At 36.3% G+C, this 24,311-nt stretch overlaps 1 protein-coding gene across 5 annotated transcripts in view; it reads left to right on the top strand.

Moving 5' to 3' along the window:
• The window catches only part of LOC120530889 (kazrin-like), a 690,431-nt gene that overhangs the window by 112,962 nt on the left and 553,158 nt on the right, over positions 1–24,311 (top strand). The window contains exon 1 of one of the 5 annotated variants that reach the window (XM_039755650.1): positions 8,518–8,600. The exons of the other annotated variants lie outside the window; for them this stretch is intronic. The gene's annotated coding sequence lies outside the window, so the exon portion shown is untranslated. Of the gene's footprint in view, positions 1–8,517; positions 8,601–24,311 lie in introns of those variants that run through there. 5 annotated transcript variants of the gene reach the window in all.

Consider the following 24,311-nt stretch of genomic DNA (forward strand, 5'->3'; position numbering starts at 1 on the left):
CTGGGGTCAGCCTTAGAGAAACAAACATTCAGGAGAAGCTCAAATTATAGCCACTACTCCTTAACATCTAAAGGAGCCAGTTGAGGTAGTTTGGGCATCTGACGTCTCCTGGATTCCTTCCTGTGGAGGTGATTCAGGTATGGCCAACTGGATGGAAAACTTGGGGCAAACCCAGGTCATGCTGGAGAGATTATATCTTTCAACTGGTATGAGAACTTATTATAGTATGCCCCCGGAGGAGTTTGAGGAGGTGGTGGGGAAAGGGGACTGCTGCTTCCATGATCCAGACATGGATAAGCGGTAGAAAATGGATGGATGGATGGATAAGTATACTGTTCATAGTGAAATGCAACATATAAAATAAAGCTTGGTGGATAGCATCTTTATTTTATATAGTGCATTTCATACAACTCTTTTACTATCTGCCTTAAAACAATGAGCTGGAAAGAAACATGCCTACTTGTTGGCACAGTGGTTAACATTACTGCTTCAATGATCTGAAAGGCCGGGCTCCTAACCTGGATCAGTCCCTATCCTTGTGGAGTTTCTAAGTTCTCTCTGTGCCAGCATATTTTTTTCTGACTTTTTTGTCCCCCTACCTCATCCAAAAAATGTGCTGTTAGGTTAATTTGCAACTGTACATGTATCGCTATGAGTCAGTGCGAAAACTGAATAAGTAGGTGTACAGTGTACCCATATCCGTGGTTTGTTCTTGCTTTGCTTTCATTTCTACTGGTTAGGCTTCAGATCCTGGGTTGGATTTGTTTAGTAAATGGTTGGATAATTTTTTTACGTTTTATTTGTTCCAGATCTATGTGTTACAGAAGAAAGATTATAATATAACACTATTTGGACTCACTGTCTAACAGCTGTATTTTACTTTTGCGTTGAGCTTACACCATGGCTTTGCCATCAAAGGCAATTTATACTTCTGCATCATGATGTGCTGCAGGCACATACCAGAATGCTAGTTGGCGGTGCCTATAGCACACAAGAAAAGCGAATAATCCATTTCCTGTTTATATTCTATAGGCAAGAAATCATGGTGACCGAAACAGAGCAAATCTTAATGGAGCTTCAATTAATAAACTTCTAACAGCAAATGATCTACTTTGAACTACAAAGATTGCATTGCCAGATGATGATGGGCGATGATGACATAGATAGATAGATAGATAGATAGATAGATAGATAGATAGATAGATAGATAGATACTTTATTAATCCCAAGGGGAAATTCACATACTCCAGCAGCAGCATACTGATAAAGAACAATATTAAATTAAAGAGTGATAACAATGAAGGTATAATAGACAGACAATGACTTTGTATAATGTTAACGTTTACCCCCCCGGGTGGAATTGAAGAGTCGCATAGTGTGGGGTCTCCTCAGTCTGTCAGTGGAGCAGGATGGTGACAGCAGTCTGTCGCTGAAGCTGCTCCTCTGTCTGGAGATGATCCTGTTCAGTGGATGCAGTGGATTTTCCATTATTGACAGGAGCTTGTTCTGTGCCCGTCGCTCTGCAGCAGATGTCAAACTGTCCAGCTTCATTCCTATAATAGAGCCTGCCTTCCTCACCAGTTTGTCCAGGCGTGAGGCATCGCTCTTCTTTATGCTGCCTCCCCAGCATACCACCGCGTAGAAGAGGGCGCTCGCCACAACTGTCTGATAGAACATCTGCAGCATCTTATTGCAGATGTTGAAAGACGCCAGCCTTCTAAGGAAGTATAGTCGACATCGACAGAGGACGAACGGAAACATGTTTCAGGAAATATGTACTGCAGCTACCAAACTTGGCCAGTCAGAGTCATGGGCTCTATGTAGGGTCTGCATTGACATGACATAAAGTCACATTTTTGCGGAGGTGCACATCAGGCTGTGCTGTAACTATGCTGTAGCCTGTGTAAGCTCAACTTAGAAGTATAAATCAGCCTTTAGATGGGATGAAATATAATAAGCTGCTTTCTGTCTGTCCAGCATTTTCTCTGTATTGTATGTATTCACTGTTAATGTTTGCAGCGCAACCTCTATTTTAATGTATTTTGTAATGCATGTAAGTAATAAAATGTATTGCATTTTTCTATCCAGAAAATGGCGAACGACAAGAGCTGCATCTTTACTGGAAGTATTCAGCATTAAAGTTTTCTAGTGCACCACTATTGGAATGTATTTTGTAATGTATATAAAAATAAAATGCATTGCATCTTTCAATCCAAAAAAATGGCACATGACAAGCAATGCACTTACAAATTCAAACTAAAATTTAAATATAATAGACACATACTGTATTCACCGAATAGACTCACAGATACACAGTCACACACACAGACACTTGTCCTTTTAGTAAGGTGGATAAGTTTCAGTAAAACAATGCATTACAAATGTAATACTTCCTTCATATTGCAGAAACTACTTTGTATTAGGATTTATAATCATAAGCTACACTAAAACCCTAAATCGGTTTTATAGAAACAAGCAGCAGCTCTGCGTGTGATATGATGTATTGTATTACACATTTAATGGTACACCTTGCGCCTTTACTCTGTGAGTTTAAGTCTCAGGCCATCATTAGGATTGGCACGTGTTGCTTTACCACATGCAAAACACCAGTTCCCTGCCTCTTCTGTTAAAAACGCCAGCCAATACTCCAGATGCCTCAGCCCTGGCATAGTGTGGGTCTACAAAAGAGTAATTGAAGTTAAAGCATTATGTTGTGGTTTGGCATGCAGCACAAACCCCAAAGAATGCATATGCCTTTAAAAGAGTGCTATCAATATGTTAAAAGGCCTGCCAATAAATAATCTGGTCACATAGCCTGATGTCTCATTTTGCCGTTCGGCCCAGGCACTGCTTCAGTTTGAAACCTGTTGTCATGGCAACCTTATGCAATGTGAATGGAGGATTGCCTTATCCATGTGCACTAGTGATAGCGGGAGCTGGCTAAAGGGAAATAATGATCATTGATTCCTGTGGAAGAAAGTTACTGCTGGTTCAGCCTCCTTTTCTGAAAACACATCGAGTGAATGAAATCCTGTGATTCATTTAATCACAGAAACCCATACTCCATAAATAAGAATAATCGCAATGTTGCTCAGAAACAAAAATGTAAAGAATGTTTTTACAAATATGTAGAATTAGAAATAAATGAGCTATTGTAGAAATCAGAGTTTGTTCTGCTGTGATTCCCAATAAATCCCGTAAAGGTATTCACCCTTCTTGGAAATGTTCACATTTTATTCTTACATAGTATTAAAACACAGTGGATATAAGTTGACTATTTTGACATTGATCAACAGAAAAAGACTAATGTGAAAATGAAAACAGATCTCAGCATATTGATGAAAATGAATTCCAAGTATAAAACAGAAAAGAACTGATTGCATACAGTACGTATTCAAGTCAGCCTTTACTAGAAGTTTATTAAGAGTTTTTATACTCCGATCTTTCCTCTGTCTGCTTTGCACATCTTCACAATCCAGTTTTTTCACATTCTTCTCTTCAAAACCTCTTAAGCTCTGTTAGATCAAATGGGGATTGAGAGTGAACATCCTTCATGAAGTCCAGTCACAAATTTTCTATTGATTTGAGATCTTGACTCTGGCATGGCCTCCTCCAGTACATTAATTTTGATGTTTTTAAGCCGTTCCAGTGTAGCTTTGGCTTAATACTTGTTGTTGTTGCCTTGCAGGAACACAAATCTTTTGAGGAGCAGGTTTCTTGCAGACTGCATCGAATTTTCTTGTATTTTGCTGCATTCATTTTATTCTCACAAGCCTTAAAGGGCCTGCTGCAGTAAAGCATCCTCACAGTCTGATGCTGCCTCCTCTATGCTTCATTGTGGGATGGTGTGTTTTGATAATATGCAGTGTTTGGTCTACACCAGCCATGGCATTTATTCTAATGGCGTAAAGCTCAATTTTGGTCTCATTAGACCATAGTCTTCTTCCAAATTTTCCATTTACCTTCAGGCAAACCTTAACCAAGTTGTCATGTGCATTTTGGCTTTCTCTTTGCCACTCTCCCATTAAGCTGTGACTGGTGAAGTACCGGGGTAAAAGTTGTTATCTACACAGTCTCTCTAACCTCAGCCACTGTAGTTTACAACTACTTCAGAGTTATCATTGTCTCTTAGTGGCCTTTCTCACTAGCCTTCTTCTTACATAATCACTCAGTTTTTGTGGATGGCCTGCTCTATGGAAATTTACAGCTGTGCCATACTCTATCCATTTCTTAATGACTGATTTAACTGGACACCAAAGCATATTCTATGACTTGGAAATGTTCTTGTCTCCATCCCCTGACTTGTGCTTTTCAAAAATCCCATTGATTTTCATTCATGTCAATTAACATGGCCTAGTAACAAGCTCAGCAACTGTGGTTGTCAAGTATGACATACCCTACGACTAGAAGTTGCCTAATGTGACATTGGCTTAAGGGATAAGATCGGAGGTACAAACACCAAAAGTGAGGGATCTGTACAAGTTTGACTCAGGCAAACTCAGGATTCAATGTAGGAATTATATACCACAGCTGGCCTGGGGGCATGTAGGAACGCCAAAGGAATCGGTTGCTTGAAAAGGGAGATGTCGTCTTTGATACTCAGCTTTTTCCCAAAGTAATAATCACCAGCAATAGCAAATGGGTGAATAGCATTTACAAAGGATTTAACGAATTTAAAATAAAGATTGAATAAAAGCCAGTTAGTTCTTATAGATGGCAAGGATTTATGCATGTGAATATTTGAGCCAGTTTGATCTGATATAATTTCTGTTGACGGTAGCTGGCTAAAAAAGATATAACCTAAAAAGAGAAGAGGAGAGAGAAAAATCAGCCGAACTGGAAACTCTGCCCACGCATAACCTCAGTCTAATTACAGGTGCACATCACTGTGACAGCCTGACTAAAAAGCAATCAGGAATGCAAATAAATGCCATCCTTTCTGACAAATAACACCCTGCAGCTATTCATAAACACATTTTTATATTAAATTACATTTTTTATAGCTAAACTATACAAAATTTGCTTTAATCAGAGAATGAACAGTTTATTCCTGACAAAATAAGCCATTTTTTTAGTGCCTCAACCCTCGCATGCTGTGCATAATGAAGAATTTGCTGAAATGTCAGTGATATGAAATCTCCTTCATGGTGTCAAAATTGTCCATGGAAAGAAATACCAGGAAGAAGTCTGAATATAAAAACACAGGCTCAAGGAATGTGACTGCTCTTAAAGGAATGCTTCATCCAAAAATAAACTAATTTTGATATACCGGTATATGCCCTATGTACCTTGTAGTGGTGGCCAAGAAAAATTTTTAATCTCATGTTTGCATGCAGAATGGAAATAAAATGTTTATGACGGAGCAGAAGGCAATAGTGGTGAGTGCTGTACAACAGCAAAGAATGGGAAAAACATCCATTAAACAAAGAAAAAGATCTCATGTTACTCATGTCTTATAAGCCACATGTACATTGTCCAGCTGTTTGCTCAAAACATGCGAGATGAATGCTTTTTTTTGCTAAAATATTGTTAAATAGTTATGGATTTGGAGTACAGTTATCTCAGAAAGGCACAGTGGTGATGTGGTTAGCACAGTTCAGGACATTTATTTGGCCACAATAATCAGTCTAGCATAGTTGCCAGATGTAGCCCTAGCCCTCAGTTACACTTAAAATACTATTACACCATTATAATATACTCAAAGTTGTTAAATTCCTTCTTCATCATTGACTCCAATGCATTTTGCTGTGTAAACAGAAACCTTTAATGTATAGCAGCCTTCCTAGCAGAGTGCAAACAAATCATCAAAACCTAAACTTAGGTTGTATTTTTGAGTGTAGCAAGAGTCATTTTAAAATCAGAAACACATTGGCATTTCATAAATCTGTTATCATCTATTCATGTCTATTTATGGTACCTAAGTATCTACATAAATAAAGTTTCTCTGGAGACTTTATATGGATGGTTCTTATGAGAAACAAAAGTGGCTCCCCTATGGCATTGCTCTGAAGAACTGCTTTGTCAAATTTATTTTAAAAAGTGTATATTACATGCTTTCAGTCAAAGGTCACCCATGTTTCTTTCATATATTTTATAAGTTTTTATTTATTTATTTATTTTTACAATTTTTTTTCAAAATTGCACACAGTACTAGATGGATAGGGAGGAAAAAATGTTACCTCTAACCAGGTCTTTCTTACTAAGATGTGGTGTTCTTTTGAACCTTATGTTCACTTGTCCATTGTCTCATTGTTTATTTGTGTTAACCCAGACCTTTGTGCTTTTTATAGCATCTGAATAATATATTTCTATTATTTAGTGCTTAACACTTGGTTTAAGATTTTAGCTTTTGTTACTACTGTTCTTCATTTCACATGCTTCAGTTCCTGCTGTGACTTCTTTGAATATTTATCAAGAGCTTTAACAAGGAGAAATGTACTCCTTTAATAAAATGTATTAAGAAAATATACAGTATAAACAATGTAGGTTTTACCTATAAAACTATTAAATAATTCAAAGTGTATACTGCAGCTTTTTAGCCTCTATGTGAAAATAAGGAAGGTTTTGAATGTTTCTGTTTTCTCAATTTAAGTTAATATCCTTCATATTCAATGGTATATACAGTGGGCTTCCTTTTGATACTTACATGTTTATTTAGAAATCACACTCCAGAATCACAATTTATAAAATGTCAACTGACAATGAGAATCTTTTTTTCTAATGTTGCTTTTTTAATTAAACCAACATGGCATGTCACAGCACTTGGACTCTAAGTCAATCCCATGCTAAGTGCAGTTCAGGTGGATTCTGAATTGCGTTTCTGTAGGTATGATCCTTTATCCCTCTCCGTCACTGTGCACTGCCCAGTTCCCCTTACCTCAATAGCCATGAAATGTTTTGAAAGGCTTATGCTGTCATACATCAACAGCATTATTTCTGCCTCTCTGGGGCCCCCTGAAATTTGCTTACCAACCAAAAAGATCTATGGATGATGCTGTATCACTGACTCTGTCATCTGGTGTTCATCATATGGATATTTAAAACATTTATGTTAGGGTGCTATTTATTGGATAAATCTTAGTCTTTAGTCGCATCATCCCTGCCAAACTGGTTGTAAAACTCCCATCCTGGATACTGTAACTGGATACTGGACTTTTTAACAAGTAGAGTTCAGGTAGTTAGGATTGTCAACAAAGTATCTTCATAACTGATGCTGAACATTGGAGCTCCAGAATGCTGTGGTCTGAGCCCAAAACTGTACTGATTATTCACTTATGACTGTACAACCAGATATGACACTAAGCATATAATTATATTTGCTGACGTCACCACAGTCATCTGTCTAATTAAGAACAACAAACATACCATCACATTAACAGTCTGCCTGACTGGTGTCACATCAACATCCTCACCCTGAACATACACAAAGTTAAAGAAGGAGAGGTGAACTGCTAACCAGTTTGCATTGATGGGGCAGTGGTGAAATGAGTGGGCAGTTTCAAATTTCTCTTTCTACACATCTCAGAGGAACTAAATTGGTCACAAAACACCACTGTTATCATCAAAAATAAAAATCATACCAGCAGCTTCATTTGCTCAGATGCTCAAGTATGTGTACTGTGCAGAAACAAGTACTGATTAACTTCTACCACAGCACTATTGAAAGTGAACTAACAGAAAGCATCACAGTCTGGTATGGAATCACAACAGCCCAGGCAAAAAGATCACTACAAAGAGTGGTGAGGCATGCACAGTGTATCGTTGGCTCTTTTATTCCTACAATAGAATTTATATATACCAAACACTGCAGAAGCTGGACTGATGCAATTCTATGCCACCCTACTTGCTCTGTTCACAGTCTGTTTTCCAAAATGAGGTCAGGCCATAGGTTTGCTAGTATCAAAGCATGTCTCTCTCAGTTTAAGAACAGTTTTCACAGCTCTGCAGTCTGTCTTCTCAATAATGTGGCTCACAGTTTGAATAGGTAAACTGTACATTAAACATTTACTAAACACCCATCAGCATACCATCAAACCATGCAAGTGTTCTTTAATGTATTTGTATTGTGTAGGACTTGTTTTGTTGTGTACTGTATATGGGAGACCTGCACTATGTTCCATGTACATGACTGGGCAGATCGAGTAAGATTTCCTTTGTGCATTTGTACAAAATACAAGTAAAAAAATCTTGAACTCACACGTACAGTTAAAATGATGAATGACAGCTGTCAGTGAAGGTCATCCGATTCATGGAAGGGCAACTTACACAGATTGCACATGAGCCTGGTCCGGATTGTAAGCAGCGGGGATGGATACGTGAAAAGGTATGCGTCTTCATAACACCTAGATCTTTAAGATCCTCGCGTGTCACCGCCGGGTGCACACCTGTCTCGCGCGTCTCCGCTGTCCGTCGTGCGCGGCAGGATTCGGTTTTCAACGCGGTCTCTCGAGGCTGCGCGCTCACGCCACTAGGGCGCAGCTGTCGTGGGAAAGCGTGAGCGTCGGTTTTTACCCACCCCTCCTTCTTGTTCGCAAGAAACAAAAGACAGACGACGGCACTACGCTCTGAGTTTTGAAACTTCCAATGCAGCCGAATATGAGGTAGGCGCATGTTATTCATGTTTTCAGGGCTGTTTCCGCTACGTGAAGCTCCAGCCAGCCTCGTAGTTAGCGGGACGCCGGTTCTTCTTAATTTGCTCCCCACGCGCCAGACTATTAGAAACTTTGTAACTTTGTGGACCCGGGTGGGCTGCTGGAACTTTACTTTCGGTGGTGCCCATCTCCACGGTTACGGACTTCCGCGTCTTTTTTTTTTCCTGAAAGTCTGGGGGCATCCTTCTCGCTCACCCGCTCGTTCGCTCTCGTGCCCCGGCTTTCACGGAGATGATCGCTTCGTCTGTTCACATTTCCACTTCTTGTCCAAGGCGGTGGCGGCTGCGGTGGAGAAGTTTTGAAGGCATTGATTTCGCCTTTCCGGATGAAGAAGAGTATCTAGAAACGTTACACAATCGAGCAGGCATAAAATACACCGCCGAACTGCGAGACACTCTGAGCGGCGTGAGATGCGGGACAGTAAGGCGACAACCGGCGACACGGGGCCATTCAGACGAGGCGTCAGTTTTTGCAAGTAGTGGTGGGAATAGTTTAACGTAAAAGCCCAAACTAGAAAACAAAGGGGATCCATTGCTTGAACGAAATATACTTGGAGAAAGTATGTTATTAATACCGAACAAATTGTATTGACATATCAAGTTTGGTATCATGGTAATAAATTAATAATTGCAAAATTGTACACATCGTGTTTTAAGTTGTAGGTTGCTGTGGTCGTTGTCATCACTTTCCTGACATTCCAGCAGGCTGATGATGATCTTTCCGTATACTGTACTAACAACAGTAAACTGAATGCTTTAGCCTCTTTGTAACAACAAAATAAGGTCAGATAGGTAAGTATGGTTATGGATAAAAGGTAAAAAAAAAAATGCGTATCTGACTGTGAAATTGGTTGCAACAAATCAGTAGCGACAGGGAGGTCTTAAAGCCAGAATTTCAATTCTCGGGTGCTGAGATGTAGTCTCTGACTATACAGCTGTTATGTTCCAATTAGTTTTATTACTTTTCTTTGTTCTAACAAGTGTCAGATGTAGTAAGGTAAGCAACAGTTAAAGATATTAGTTCAGGTAACTGTCATTTTGAAGTCAATCTATCAGAGATGTTATTGGCAGTGTATAGTAATAGCAATATAAAGGATAAGTTTAGTATTTGTCACGTCAATGATAATGATACATAAAAATTTGCCACATTAAATTGTGTTCTAAAAAAAATTGAAAATACCATATATGTTCTTGAAGTTTACATTGGGGAAGAAGGGCACCATCGTCCTAAAATAAAAAAAAAGGTTAAAACTCACCAAGCATGTCCTTTTCTCAAGGCAAGAATTTTATCAGATAAATCTTGAGATAACACAAATATTGTCAAACAGTGTATCCACATGGCTTTAGAAAGGAATAAAAAAAAGTAAACAATTTGTGAGATTTGGCCATTTTATAAGAAAAACGACTCTGCAGTTCATCTCTGCAACTGTCTCTCCCTCAGCAGTACTGTGTAAAAGGCAAGAAATGGGACCCAGTCCAGAAATAACTGACACACATGCACCCGTGCATAATCATGTTCATGCTGACTTGGAGCCTCAGTTTCAGATTATCTTTATGGCTTTGTATATGTGTTAGGAGAACACTACACTAAGTCTGGGAGTATGTGCAAATTCCACACAGACAATGACCAGGGACACGAGTCAAACACATGACATTAGATCTGTGAAGCCACACCAGTAACAATTGTTCTACCTTGCTGCCCTACATAAGAGCTACTCGTCTATACAGTATTCACTTTGCTAGTAAATAACATTTGCATTGTTAATATTCTACTGCTATACATTTCAGCTCGCTTCACTTGCATCCGCAGTGAAATGACTCACTATAAATATGTTTGGATCTGCAGTTGACTTTAATAATGGGTGACCAGGAACACATTTACTTTTACTCTTAGGTTGCATGTAGTCGTCTGCAGTGAAAGGTCTTCCATTTGAGTGTTCACATGCTATCTACCAGCTATAAGCCATAACTTTACCGTATTATGATCACTGCAAGGAGGCTGATGGAAACTATTAGCACTTTAAGTTTTTGTTTATAGTGTGGATATGCACAGTTTACAAACCATTTCTTGAAAGACACATTTTCTCTAAACAGCTTCAAACATGTGTTTTATTTCTAGCTGATCACCTTTCTAATTTAAGTCTAAACGCCACAGATAACCGTGGCTATGAGCAGATAAGCAAGCAGTAAATATATACTGAGGTGAAGAAAACTAGTTCTAATATCTGCTGTAAAATAATTATTTCTGATTTCCTTTCATTATCACAAGCATGGCTTATAAACATGGAAGGTATGTTCTGCTTTAATTGAAATCTTTGCTGCTTCAAAGTGGATGTGTTTAGTACTTTTTAAGTCTTTTTCATTCACCTATGGACCCTAGTACCCTTCAGCCCTGTTTGTGCTGCAAGAGCAGACAAGATATTTTTTTAAATTAATAAAAAAAAAAATGCTTCACTTTAGAACACAATTTTATATGGCAAATTAATAAATACCAAACTTATCATTTCATAAAAACTAAACTGATAAATAAGAGGTGAATTAAAGTAACTGTGATTCTCTGGCATCATTATTTATATGTCCCTGTTTTTCTGGTATGCTGTTGAAATAGATGGAATTAAGCACAACTTATTCTGTTTTTCCTTTCTATCATGGGCTAATTATGCTTCTAGGCTGTGGTGGGAAAAACTGGAGCTCGGTGAAGGGTCTGATGCACAGGATGCCTTTGGCCCAGTAAAATAAATGATCTTGTTTTTATTGAACTATCTTTAAGCAAAATACACAAATGGTTGTTCTATGGGACACCAGGTATGTCTTTAGTAGTCGGTCTCCAATTCCAGGCATGCTTTTGCTTGTCAGCTTGTAGTGTTTGTCCAGAACGCTGTATCATTCTGGCCTGGTCTTTTTTTAGCAAGTACCTGCTCAAGTAGAAATACAGCTGTGACGTGTACATCTGTGTTGAACAGACTTTTTTTTAATGCTAGTTTCATTAGCTTGAATCAGTGAATAGAGTTTAAGGGCAAGCTGACAGAGTTAAAGTGGTGCTAGAAATTATTTTAACCCTTTAGAATTGTTTGTTATGGCATAGATACCTGTATGACCGAAAATTTGATCAGAATTTTACATAAGTCCTAAAACTAGATAAAGATAACCCAGTTAAAACAAATAACAAAACACATTCTACTTTTTCATTTTTTTATTAAGGGAAATGGTCTATTGTTGCATATTTGTGTGTGGAAAAAAGTATGTAAATCTTTGCTTTCGGTAATTGGAGTGACCCCCTTGTGCAGCAATAACTACAACTAAATGTTTCTTGGTAACTAATGAGCTGCCCTTGGCTGTCAGTTTGGGGGAATTTTTGTTTATTTCTCTTTGTAGAACTGCTTCAACTCAGGGGATGTGCTTCCGTTCATGAACTGCTTGCTTCATGTCTTTCCACAATATGTGAATTTCCCCTTGGGATTAATAAAGTGTCTATCTATCTATCTATCTATCTATCTATCTATCTATCTATCTATCTATCTATCTATCTATCTATCTATCTATCTATCTATCTATCTATCTATCTATCTATCTATCTATCTATCTATCTATCTATCTATCTATCTATCTATTCCTAAAAAGGGTAAGGTCAGGACTTTGACTTATCCATTCCAAAACCTGAAATTTCTTCTGCTTTAACCATGTTTTGGTAGAATGACTTGTGTGTTTAGGATCACTGCCTTGGTGCATGACCCATTTTCTTTTGATCTCCTGTTCATGGATGGATATCCTGGTATATTATGCTGGTATAATTCAAATTCATAGTTTCAGCAATGACGACAGGTCCTCCTGATCGAGAGGGAGCAAAACAGGACCCAAAGCATGATACTGCCAAAACACCATGTTTCACAAATGGGTTGAGGTGTTTATGCTGGAATGCAGTGTTTGCTTTTTGCAAAAAATAATTCTCATTCAAGCCAAAAAGCTCAAATTTGGACTTGTGCACCCATAGAACATTCTTCCAATAGCCTTCTGGCTTATCCATGTGGTTTTTAGCAAACTTTCGACGGCAGTGTTCTTCTTGGAGAGTAGTGGCTTTCCCCTTGCAATCCTGCCATGTATACCTTTGTTGTTTAGTGTTCTCCAAAATGTTGGACACATGAAGAATAACATTAGCCAATGCAAGAGAGGCTTTTAGTTACTTAGATATTACACTGGGGTTCTTTGTGATCTCCTGGAACATTATAAACCTTGCTCTTGGAGAGATCTTTTTTGGTTGGCAAAGATTTCTCCTGGGGAGGATAACAGTGGTGCTGAATGTCTTCCATTTGTATATGGTCTGCCTAACAGCAGTCTAATGCAGTCCAGACTCTTTAGAAATGGGTTTGTAACCTTTTCCAGCCTGGTGTGCATCAACAACTTTTTTTTTTTAAAATGATGACTTATTTATTTGAGGCATGATACGCTTTCACAAACCTGTTTGGTGAAGATCATCCTTTGATAGTAAAGACCCAGATTGATGTTCTTCAAATATGGCAGGGCCTCCGCACTCATGTGATTGTCACCCCATTGATTGGAACACCTGTCTCACATTTCCCCAGTGAACTGATAATCCTAGAGGTTAACATACTTTTTCAAACACAAATATGTAACATTAGATTCTTTTCTTCAATAAATAAACAAACACATACAATGTTTTTATGTCATTTTTTAAAAACTGTGTTCTCTTTATGTAAATCTGATCACATTTAATATTTATGCAGAAATAGAGAAATCTGTAAAGGGGTCACAAACCTTAAAGTACCAATGAATCTTTAGGATTCACCGTATGTGTAAGGACTTTAATGGTGCATTAGGTTAAACCAGAATTCGAGACACTGAAGAATTGTAGGCACTGGTTCTGGTCTTTCTTCTTGGTAGATTTTTTTTTTAGTCTTGTTTTTTGTCATCCTTATGTTTTGTAGCTGTGTATTATTTCCAAATATAAGCTGATGACCTATTGTAGAAACCTAGATTTGAGAAGCATCTTTGCAGTTAGTCAAAAAACTGTCTAAGCTGTATATACTCTTGATAGTTATGATACATATATTTTGAGTAATGTTATTACTTCATCATATTTATTGTTTTAAATGGTGTTATCCATTAGAATGCTTGGGGTATATTTTAGAACCTAGGCAGGTATCTGTTCAATGTATTTTGAATGTGGCTGTGAAAAATAGGAAACTGAACAGAATTTGTATCCAAAAATGTAATTTAATAAATTTCATAGTTTCATCACAATGATCCCAGCTTTATTGGCATGGTACCAAAAGTTTGTATTGCAAAATCATAAGCCATATTATAACATTTATATCTCAAATAAACAGAGAAAGATACATAGAAACAAGCAAAAAGATTCCATCCATCTGGCTTTAATGTTCTAGGGACAACAATGACCCTAGAATTTGTGAGTGATCCTTTTGGGGTGTTGGGCTTTTGTCCCCAGTCTGTTTCTCTGTCTCAGATATGGACATAATGGATCATTTACTAGGAAGCTCAGTGGATGACATTATTTTTTAGGAATATTGTTCAGTTGTTCTGAATTATTACATTAAATAATTCTAGATTTCATTTGAATTTCCAGGTTTTTTTCTCCTTTATTTTTTGTTTGTTTTGTGTGAGAGAGAGATGGGAGAAAGGGTTTCTCTTTCTTCATGTTTCTAGGCTGATTTGTTTCTTTTGGATTTTTTTTCCTCTTTCAGTTGATATGGAATTTGGTTTCTTTATTTTGCTTGAATTTCGGTTTGTTTTGAGACATTCTTTTAATAATAGGACTGGAGGTCTGCCTCATGTAGCCTGGCCCAGTGGCTCCAAGCACATTCTGCATGTGGTAGAGAAGGTTGTTGAGGTACAGATTAATGGATTTCTTAATCCATTTGGTGTAATTAAAAAGTGTACACAATTTGATTTAATTTTTTAATAGATATACATAATTAACCCCCATATGTGGCTCTCATATAAGCAAACTATAGTTTCGGTAGTGTGTTAAATCTTATTCAGTTGGAAATTAATTTTTTTCTGAAAAACACTACTTTCTTTGTCTTTTTCTTTAAATAAATGGCAAATTAAAATTACTCAGTGTGCATGTTTTTAAATCAAGACAAGCATGAATTCATTAAATCATTATATGTACTTAAAAAAACCTAAGGTCTGCACAGATATAATTTAACTGTTTTATTGAACCATTGGGTGGCAGCATTGGCAGAGTTTAATTCCTTTTCTAAATGTCCTTGTCCTCTACTCTGAGGAAAGTATGTATATGTGTGTGTGTGTGTGTGTCTTTTTGTTAGCATATGAAAGTTGAAATAGCTGGTTTGACAAGTAGCTCGATACTGAGAATAATGAGTTGGCATCTAAATCAAAGCATGTGCATTATTTATACCAGCAATTTTATGTTCTAATACTATGTGTCACTGACACAGTACAATATGTTGCCTGATTTTGTTTCTTAGGTAGTTCGTATTTGATCGATGTGTTTATGGATAATTTAATGGTTGCTCTGAAATGCAGAAATATATAGAGCACACCAAATCAAGTCAGAATCCTTATAGTTATTGGTGGGATATCTTTCCAAGTGCAATAATATGAAGCACACAGAATAATACAAGTGCTGCTACATGTCTTTGGAATCATTTATGTGTCTTACAATCTGGACTTGGAGTACATTATAAATGTAGAATAATATAGACTTTTGAAGCACCATGGTGCCTGCTAAATTTGAAATGGAATACATAAAAACATCTGTTTTGCAGCTCTGAGTCACTGGGTTTGAATTAGGGCTCGATCAGTCACTGTTTACATGTTCTTTCCATGTCTATGGGATTTTTCTCTGGTAGTCCAATTTTCCTGCTTTCTACAGACATATGTGTTAGGTGCTTTGGTGACCTTAAACCAACCCTGTAGGTGTGTGTGTGTGTGTGTGTGCATGCATTGTGACTGAGTACAGTCCTGTCAGTAGTTTGTTTCTGACTTGAATTCAGTGCTGCGCTTAATTGCTTCTAAGTGAGCTTGAAATTAAAGAAAATTCAGTTTTTGGCTTTCTTGGGTTTGACGAAAATACTTAATCCAGTAAATAATACATTCAAATGAGTCAAATAATCTCTATAAAGACATGAGGGTGCTCAGCTAACTAAAACTTAAAAGATGTTTTTAGTTACCCAACTAGTAGGGATAACTTGAGTAGTTTAAAAGTAGAAGGTCTGAAGAAAATGAATTAGATGCTCAAAAGCTTATAATATGGTTATGGACCCATTCAAAGCAATTTTTCAAATAAGAATAGAATGGTCTGATTGCCTCTCTGGGGTGCTTTTATTCTGGTCCTTGGTCACCTGACCAGAAGACCTCATCCACTCTATCTGGTTCACCATCCTGATCATCATCCAGGCACTTTCTGGAGGTATGTCATTGTTGAAGTGCTTCTGGTGTTTGCACACTGGATTCCCTTGCCTACAATTTTTCCTGAGCTTATGGCTCTCGGCTCACATAGACACTGTGGACTGTTCTAAGCCTTTTTCTCCGCATATATAAGCAAATCCTTAGTAAAATGGAGAAAATACTTAGCAGAATCATCTGTGGTTGTTAAAACACTGAAAAAGCTAACTGTTTAGTGCTGCTTTTGGACTGCCTTTTCAGCGGTGTACATGAGTAATAAAACACTTTTAAGTAGTTATCAGTTAATAGAGTTTTTGCAGTGTTTACTCCAAGCTGTCTTGCTAAATCTTAGGGAATCCCCACCTGGTGGATATCCCCACCTCAAAAAAGGCACTAAGTGCCTGGTGACAAATGGTAAAACACATGGCGGTGGGCACACAGTGCACATGTGGTGTTTAACCAGATGATTTGTCATTTCTTTGACAACACCTTTTTAGATCAGAAAAAAACAATATAGTGTAAAAATAATACATCCAGCTGATTTTTCAGTCATGTGATTTGTTGCTTAACAAATTAAACAAATTGAACAATTTGCTGTTTCATTTTTTATTGTTTAGTTAATATGTGGTATGGGCAAGGAGCACTTGCTATCTTCTTGTCTTTGATGCTTGATAAATTCAGCCAACAAAATGTTATGTCATTTTAATCTCAATCATGTTGCCCATTGATCCAAAAGTGTACTTCTTGACCAGCAGATCTTGCCATTCTGATGTGTTTAACCTGAACACTTATCACTGTCAAGGAATTCATTAACATAGTACAGATGCTTGTAGTTGGCATATGAGTATGAGTTAGTGCTAGTAATCTTTGAGTAAGTGGGCCCGAATATACAATAGTTGTGGGAAATGTTTTAGGAAATGCAGAGGATTTTTTTTTTTTAACATTATAAAGAAAAACTACTTGGGATTACATGACATTGGGATTATATTAAGTTTTAAAGAGGCTTTTTTTTCTTTTTTTCTTGAGCTGTTTTGCCTTTTTAGACCTTTATAATTTGCATTGTTTACAATTGTAATTATAACATTTCATGAAAAGTGGGATAACTTTCTGTATTTCAGAGAATTTCCCCTTGAAGTGGGAAATGTAGAGTTGGTTTTCCTAAGATGTGTTAAGGTTTTTGTTAACACAAGATCCCACCTTGGTTATCTGCTGTTAAATTCCTCTGATGTCTGTCAAGGGGAAAAGGGCTGTTGTGTGACCATCAGCAAAACTTTTAACCAGACAGACCTTAGATTGGTGAAATATGATATCGACTGTAGTACCATACACATCAGATTCAAAAGTTACTTTGGATTAAATATTCGGCAGTCATGTTGTAAAGCAATTTTCTCTGGTGTTATTATTGGTCCTAATAATTTGTTTTGCTTTATATCTAGTTTTGAGATTGAAAATGACAAGAATATGGATTCATGCTTTTATAATGGTTTATGAGTTGAAATAATTTTATTGTGTAGGCTGAAAGGAATGTTATTGCAACTTGGATGAGAAATTGCCTCTGGCACTGAAATGCCAACTTTGAGCTGAAATGTCTGGTAAGAAATGTGTATATATAATATGTATCTATATGAAGGAGTTCCCACTGTTTTTGTAGGTAAAAGGAATGACAAGCATATTCTGTACTTCTTTAGGAAAGAGTAGTATGGAATAAGGTATATGCTTGTCAAATCAGGCAAAAATGTAGATTTGAATATTGAAAGAGTATACATTTAATAGTATACATTTAATACCATAATAGTATAAATACTAGTTTAATAGTATAAATATTAAAATTATAGTGGCTACATGCATGTTCATATTCTATGTGCTGTTTTTTGTGTTTTGTTTAACTTTTTTGTTTGAGATTCGTTTGTAAATCATGAAGTGCTTATGAGTTATGCTCACTTCCTTAAAAGACATGGGTGAAACTACTGCTTTCACACAAATGTGACACTTGAAAGACATGGTCTTTCACAAAGAGTGGTTTCTCAGAAAGTGCAAAGTGACATTGCCAAAGAGAAAGCAGATCTCAGCACACTACTTATGTCGAATGCACATAAAAAACAGAAAGAAGTTGCTCCTAATTGCACAAACACATTAAATTCAGTTAGTAATCAGTCTTTCTTTTCTCGATGCTTGTTTTAATTCTTAGAAGCCAGAACATGCAATGTTTCCTGACCTCTCTCTTTTATATAAATTGAGGCACTATGATTTTTTATTTGGTTTACAAATGAAAGAGCTGAATGAACTGAATGCTGACATTTTAAACATTTTACTTTTATTTTGCAGTCGTTTGTCAAGACAAGTAAAATCTGTAAAGGATTCTGTGTATATCAGTATATTAACTTAACAAAAAATACTATTCAAAAGCTAGATGAACGCTACCAGTCTTAAAAAAAGAAAAATGCATTAGCTGGTGGACGATAGATATGGTTGTTTAGGATCAGATTTCATGCAGGTATTCACTGCTTAGGAAACGCAGGACACCCGTTTTGTTTCCCTGATTCAGATCTCCATCTTTAAAAATAGATCCTGTAAAGGAAAACAAAGCAAACAGATAAAAAGTTGGGGTCAGTGGAGTACTTAACTTAATATTTGAACAGTCCTTTTACTGAAAAAAAGGCAAATAAAGAAAAATAGGCATTACAGTATACTGTATCCCATCTTCACACAGTTCTGTATTGCTTCTCTAACTGGGAACTTTATCATTATCGGAAGCTGGTCTGATAATGAATGCAGATTTCCATCAAGGTCTTTGTTTAAAATATCTGTGGGACCATAAGGGGTGGGCTAGTAATGCTCAACATCTACTGACACCTTTGCCTCCATTGTAGGGATTGAATCAGACATGTGGTTAGTGACCACACAACACATAAACACTTTACTTTTTTCATAGCCCTTAAGACACTCCTGATATATCATCAAACCCACTTAGTCCAATGCCAGATACAGTATAAGGGCCAGAAGCCAGCACTGACTTACCAAGATGAACTACACATCACTCTGGGCAGTATTCTTAAAGGGGAAAACTCTCTTATTATATACAGTTGATATACAAGTTCAAAAACAAATGACATTACCTTCTCTTAGACACTAAAAGGTTTGCATAAATCTTCATATTTCCTTTGTAAAACAAGATTTAATGTCCATTTTTGTCTTCTTTGCATAGTTCTTATATTGTAAGGCAATTTCCATACACCTACAGTACGTGCTATTTTGTATAGTTCCTGGCATTAATAGAAAGCTAGATCTGTGCTAAATCAGGTGATACAGTATATAAAGTACTTTGTAATAGTGTACTATATCACTGCTTTATGGTCAGATAAAGGAATATCTCATGGGGTGTTTTGTAAAAAAAAAAATACAAATAAATGTAAATAAGATGATTTAGACTTCATGATTTTTTTATTCTTCCATTTAATGAATTCTATTTGTACTTCATTTTTACATTGAATTTTTTTAATCTTTTTTTGTTTTTTAATTTGATATACCATATTTGTTTGTAAACAGTTTTTATGATTTTATATTAGTGACTGACTTGACTTGAAAGCAGAATTTGTACTGAAGGAAAAAACATAGGAAACTTGATGATAAAAATTCCAAGGTGCACTCTTTCACGTATTTTTTTTGCTTAGGTGAGAAAGGGTTGAAAACAAAAGTTTCCAGGGCAAATGAATGCATGCTGTACTTGAGAAAAAAATTAGCTTACTAATTTATTATTAGCTTACTATTAACTTCAAAAAATACCAAACTTATACTTCAAATAGGAATTAAACTTGTACATTCTTTGCCCTATGTGTTAAAATAAACAAAAAAGAGAAAAGAAGTTTGTATATTAGGAAAAATAAAATACATTTGCAAACTTAATCAAGCCAAAGAATGTCTTCAGCTAGGATGACAGAGTAGGGCTAAATACAGGGACAAATAAACAAATTGAAATATATAGTCACTGGTGGGTGAGCTTCAGCACTCTTTATGTAGATAATTACTTTTATAAACTGTTGCTGTGCCGTATTGTGAAGTACAGTCTTGAGATGGGTTTCTTTTTTTACTTCCCCTGTTTCCCAAAAGACCCTTTAAATTTATTGAAGAGACATGAAAAATATAGGATTGGAAAAAATTACCTGACAGATGTGAATATGTTTAACTATGGTAAAATTGTTATAATGTCCACCTGTTTGCGGTTCATTATCTAGATACTGTATGTACATTTTTAATCTGTATTAGCAGTGTGTTAAACAGAAGACATTTATGATTTTACCGCACTTCAATGAATGGTGTTTGATAGCTGACTTATTCCCAAATGTAGAATATCTTTAGAGTCACAGAGAAGATGTGTTTATACTCAGAGAGAGAAACTATAGATTATGCACTAATCTCACACTGTATTTTTTTATAATTATCAAATGCAAGCATGCCATCGCAATGCAAGGTCCAGTGTTGTAATTGTCTTCTAACAGACAACAAGTCAAACATGACATTTGATACAGCACTTCTTACTGAGTACTCCAGTCACAAAGCACAGAAGAAGGCAATGTTAAACAGCTGGTAAAATCTATTGGTTTTGCAAATTGGTGCCATTCAATATATGAGAAAAATATGCTAGTACTCTGTCAGATGAAATTTAGTCTTTTCAAAGAATTAGATTTTAATAAAAAATATTTCTGTACATGTGATATATACCATGTGATGCCCATTGGTGTATGGCTTAGTAAGCATTCTGCTCCTTCACTCCCTGCTTTTCTCATTCTTCTCACGTTGCCTCTTTAGCCTGTTCTGTTAAGCCTATTTCTGCTATATTTACCCTTGTACTTTTTTCCACACATTCTGGGAATTTCTTCCTGAGGCTGCTCTCTGGTCATCTACAGTATCTTCTCTTATGCAGCAACTATTCTGAATGTAACTGCTCCTTGCGCTCCTCAATTATTATTGCATTACAACTGACTGTGGACCTATTGTAGATTTATTTTCTCCAAGGATACTGCGTTTTTGTTTTCCTTTTCTCCATCGTCAGCTGGCCATATGTCAGTGATAACATTACTGGACATATATTATCATGATCCTTTTTTCTGTAGATTTTAAAATATGTAATTTGTATTATTCTGTACATGTAAACTTGTTACAGTGTTCTGAGGCTGCACAAAGTGAATAGATACTTAAACTACTTTCAGCCTGAAGGTGTGTTGTCAATGCAGGGCCATCTAATTCAAATTGAACTCTTTGACTTTTTTTTAATATTTGTATTGATTTTAATTAGATACAGATAACATTCCATATAATCAAGTCAATATTTAACAAATCAAAACAAAATTTGATCCCCACCCAAGAGAAGGAGAGAGGAGACAGCATCCAAAGCTACTTTATAAAAGAAGCAAGAAAAGAAGGGTATCCTTTTCCCCGAAATGGAAGATTACTCTAAAATGTTATTGATTAGATCCTGCCATATTTTAAAAAAACTTGGGGGGTGGGGAGGAGTTTTGACATGTCCTCTAAGTGAGAATTAGATTTTTTTCTTATTTCAAATAATTTTGAATATCAGTTACCCACTGACTTGAGAGTGGTGTGGTGGGATTCTTTCAGTTGGGCAAGTTAAGTCTACATGCTAGTAGTGTAGTAAAGGAAATTAATTTGTTTGTCCTTCTCCACAAGACTGTCTGGGAGTACACCAGACATAGATGTTAATGGGTTAGGAGTGATTGTGACACCAAGGCTGTCAACTCTTTGACTCTGAGTAAAACCATAATTGACAATAGGTTACCTTTAAATAAACAGATAATCATAAAGTCTGTAGGTACTGAAGTTTCACACGCACAAAATCAATCTTAAAACTTTTTGATCACAGCTCATGTTAGTGAATGCTTGTTTAAGAAACAAAGTGTTGTGTTAATAAAATGATTACTTTGCGTACAAACGAGAACTAAAGGTAAAGATGATAAACAACTGAGCTATCAAGTTAGTTACTGTAGAAGGCATAACATTGCATTGTCCAATATTGTAAAAGTTGTCTCCCCTTTTTTTTGGGTTTTTTAAAATTGAAAACTTAAAGGACAACTTGTGCCTCAGAATTCTGAACTTTAATATTTCAACTTTGTCATGGTCCATTCTCATCTCCCAATAGTAATGATCAGCTTCTTTCTGTTAAAAAGCTTTACGTTTTGAAGGCAGACACTGCCCTGTTTTAATGTCCTTCAGTAATAAATGAAAACCTAGTTTGCAAAGCTAAATGACCATTCCAGTTGCGTGATAGGCTACTAAAGCTCTCCTTTTGGGTGCTGCTGGTGATGTTATCGCTGTATTCTTCCAGAACGTCTTTCAGAGTTGTTAACATGGGCGTAGAAATTAATTACTCTGTAGAAAACTTTTACTGTTATTGAAGTTACAGAAGTTTTCAAGATTTAATGACTTGTGTAGTATGCCACAAATCTACCATAATTGTATACATTCTGTGTACTACATGTATGCATGTAGAGTACACTTCTGACTAGTCTGTTAAATTTAAGCAAAGATTAAAAATGTGACTTAAGTAAAAAAAAAAAAAATAATAATAATAAATTTATTTTCAGCACTAGGATGTTCTATTTGTGTTACGGAATATCTTGCTACCTTCTCAGCTTCAGGCTCAAAATTGAATGTATTAAATGAGTAACATTAAAGTAGTGTGTGCTCTGAACATATTTTCACTGATTAAATATTCCAATAGTTTGTATTTTCACCTCCCACTCAATGAAAACAAGCTGTTTAATTTTTGCAGCAGGCAGTGTTGATTGTCACAGTGTTGGTTTATTTCAGAATTGCACTAATATTGTGGCATCAAGTAAGTACCTTGCGAGTCTATACTGTACATTAAAATACATCTGAAAAATAATCCCACCCATTGTATTCCATTAAATGTTAATTGGAGTTGCAGGGAATGTGATAGTAAGTAGGGTTTTTGTCTGGATTGCATTATATTGTGTACATGAGGTTTTTTCCCTCCATGAAATAATTAATTTTTGATGTTTATGATAAAAATGGAAATACATTTTCTTTTTCTGCATTTTCCTGGATTGAGGCCATAGGTTAACTTGAGCCTGTTCTGACAGCAATGGGCAAAAAGCAGGAATTAGTCCTTGGCAGCAAATTAATTCTTTACAGTGCACATTCAAGGCACCCATCCACACTTACTCACATTTGCCATTTTAGGGCCAACAGCATAGCATGTCTGCAATACGGGAAAATGCAAATTCTTTCTTTTTTATTTATTTTTTATTAATTTTATTACAATCCATACAAAGCAATCAAGTTTTTACAAAGAGAAAAATTAAGTTAAGAACAGATCGATCCCCACCCCTGAGAGAGAGAGCAAGCTAAACGGCGTAAAATTTAAGGCTTGTAAACATACCTAAATTAATAAATTCTCTGTGCTTCATGAACTTATTTTAAAATATTACTGATTAGATCCTGCCATGTTTTGAAAAAAGTCTGTACGAATCCTCTAAGTATTCGATTTTTTCCAATTTCAAATAGTAGTATAACAAATCGATTTCCCACTCACTTAAAAGAGGAGAGTTTGGGTTCTTCCAGTTTATGAGAATAAGTCTGCGTGCCAAAAGTGTGGTGAATGCAATCAGAATTTGTTTGTCTTTCTCCACTTTAAGCCCCTCTGGAAGAACCCCAAACACAGCTGTTAATGGGTTAGGAGGGGATTGTAAGTCCAAGGCTGTCTGAGAGGTAATTCAAAATTTTTGTCCAGAATAATGTTAATTTGGTGCAGGCCCAGAACATGTGACCCAGTGAGGCTGAAACTTGGTTGCAACGTTCGCAGGTTGGATCATGCCCTTGAATCATTTTGGAGAGTTTTAGTCGAGACATATGTGCTCGATATATAATTTTGAGATGTATAATTGCATGCTTTGTACATATGGAGCTCGAGTGAATTCTCTGCATTGCTACTTTCCACTCCTTTTCTGATATATTATTTGAGAGATCTTTTTCCCAGTGTCCTCTTGGATCTTTCAAAGGGAGGGATTGTAAAATGATTTTATATATTGTAGATATGGAATCTGTCCTTAAGATTGAGCAATATTTTTTCCAGCATGGATGAGGGTGCAAGATGAGGAAAATCTGGAAGGTTCTGTTTAACAAAGTTCCTGATTTGAAGATAGTGAAAGAAATGTGCAGCTGGAATGTTAAATTTGGAATGTAATTGTTCATAGGATGCAAAGACGTTGTCTATATAAAGATCTATAAGCAAGTT

This window comes from Polypterus senegalus, chromosome 6 (assembly GCF_016835505.1).
Source record: "Polypterus senegalus isolate Bchr_013 chromosome 6, ASM1683550v1, whole genome shotgun sequence".
NCBI lineage: Eukaryota > Metazoa > Chordata > Cladistia > Polypteriformes > Polypteridae > Polypterus > Polypterus senegalus.